Here is a 2,553-nt window from a genome sequence, read left to right as displayed (position 1 = left end):
TAGGGGGCTACTTAAGACTAATTAAAGTTCAAGTGTATCATGAATAAAACGAGACAACTTCAGGAAGGCAATTGATACTTCTCTCTTTATCTAATTAAGAAATAGTACGTGCCTTTTTTGAAAAAATAATTTAACACTTATAATTACTTTTTGAAATCATTGATCAAACACAAATCAAATTGACAATAAAATTAGCTCTCAAATGGTTAAGTCGAGTACGAACTGTTACTGTACTAAAGTACTTTTTCATAAAACACATTTATTAAGAAAATACATCACAAGATAAAGTTTATTTTAGCAGCTTAGTCAACTATTTGTAAAAGGATAAGCTTTTATTTTACATCTTTCTTACGCATTAATTTATCTAAACACTCACTTCTTTGTTGAAAATCCAACTAAACTTTACTTGGCGTGACTCTGATTTCTTGGCTCGATTTTCCAGTTTCCTAAGCATAAAAGGAGTTCTGCAGATAAAATCCTGTGCACAACTCGCCTCGCATGTCAAGCTTTTCAGATTTTCCAGTTTCCACCGTGTTATAAAAAAATCTACTATATCAGCATAATCATGAGTTGTGTAAACCCCCAGCCTTTGAGAAACGGCGGTGAAGTGGTCATACATATTAGAAGCTTGCCCATCATGCATAAGGTGCATCGGCATTACAATTCGGTTCTTTATCATGTTCGCAATGGCTATCATAGTTGCATTCGGATCCACTTATAGCAATTTCTCTACAATTCTTGTGTAGGCATTCTCATGCCGCTTCTCATCTGCGGCAATGGTTCCACATATACGAGCCAGCACGGGGTCTCCGCCCTCTTTAGCTAGCCTAGCCATATTGCCATGTGTCATAAATGTGGCTCGCTCTTGAAATGATGTATATACAAAGCCCAAGTAAGGATTGTTCTCCGTTTTGTTGTCCTAATAAGATGCAAGAACATGACGAGCACCTAATCATATTTATTATACTTTGCGTTTATATATATATATATATATATATATATATATATATATTCAAAATGCATGCTACTGCTTCTTAAATGATTTTCTATAAAAATTTAATAGTTTCAAATTCAAAATAACTTATTACATAGTCGAGTAATCACATCTCAATGAATTTGGGTGATTTTTTTTAAACAAAAAGTGCTAAGATTTAGAAACCATAATTCGAACAACGTCTTAATTCCATTGTCTTGATTAAAAAGAATATTTCATTTTAAACAAGGTAACATTTTCAAAGAAAAATAATGTTAAAGCTTATAGAGTTGCCTATTGGGGTGGTCATCTAGTAATCGTTTAATGTGATATGAATAAGGTACAAAGATTCAAAGGATTATGTGTAACTCTCATCTAGCATGAGATTTTTTATGCTCGTTCTGCTTTGACAACATTACCATTTTAAGTTACCTACTTCTTTTGAACTTTTTAGTTGCATTGTCTATATACTAAAAATAGGTTTCTTTTTCTATTCGCTTAACAAATTAAAAGAAAAGAATTAACTTTTTAGATTTTACATTATCATTAAATTATTGCTTTTCTAATTTATTGAAATACTAATAGTCAATACTAAAATTTTCAAACCTCAAATTGCGTTAGGCAACTACATATAGTATAACCTCCATTATTCAAGCTTGCGAAAAAAAATACTATATGGAGTTCCTCCTCTAGTACTTTATTAGTCGTGTGGAGTAGAATTATTATTGTTGATACATTCTACCTCCAATTACTAAGTTTCAAGTTGAACTTTGGTTTCAATAAATGCTTCTGTTGATAGATGTTAGATTTAAAAATGATAAGTACTATTGACTATGAATAATTATAATTAATACAAATAATTCAATTATAGGTATTAAACAAAATAATTTAATGATATATGTTGAGGACAACAATTACCAATCGAGCTCGAAGCGTATATTGCATCGTCTTCTCAATCATCAACATATCAACTCTCCCCGAAAGATAAATGTAAGTCCTTAGCAAATCACCATGTCGATTCTCCTCAGCTGCCCACGACCGACTCCAAATTGCCCATGGACATGCACTGGACCCGGTCTCATCACGTACTCCATCCCACGTATTAAACACAGTTAGATTAGTGGGTAAAGTTTCGTCGCTTAACATATTACCGAGGGTGAATTTCAAAAATAAATCCAAATTAAGGTGGCTTTTAAATTTTAGTCCCAAATAAAAAAGCTTCCTTAAAATAGTTATTACCTATTTTTTTTGGACAAAATTACTCTGATAAATAAGTAAATTACATAAATATCCTCATAATGGATAACAACTCCATATTTATATCTTTCAACTTTTATTTTTTTCTCTTTTTAATTTTACTTTGATTTTTATTTTTTATTTTCTATTTTTATTTTAAATTTTCTCAACCCTTACTTTTTTCCTCTCAACTTTTTTTTTCTTTTTTATTTTATATTATTAATTTTTTATTTTTTCTTTCCTTTTTTTTGTTTTTCTTTGATTTTTTCTTCTTTTTAAATTTTTATCGACCTTTATTTTTATTTAATCTTTCTTTTTTTTTTTATCAACCTTTATTTTTTTTC

General features: G+C 29.9%; 1 pseudogene; it reads right to left on the bottom strand.

The window, feature by feature from the left end:
- Nucleotides 1-303: 303 nt before the first annotated feature.
- The window catches only part of LOC107854638, a 5,115-nt pseudogene continuing 2,865 nt past the window's right edge, over nucleotides 304-2,553 (bottom strand).

Source organism: Capsicum annuum, unplaced genomic scaffold (assembly GCF_002878395.1).
Source record: "Capsicum annuum cultivar UCD-10X-F1 unplaced genomic scaffold, UCD10Xv1.1 ctg5038, whole genome shotgun sequence".
NCBI lineage: Eukaryota > Viridiplantae > Streptophyta > Magnoliopsida > Solanales > Solanaceae > Capsicum > Capsicum annuum.
Note: the sequence above shows the minus strand (reverse complement) of the source record. Positions and strands in the feature narration are given on the sequence as shown.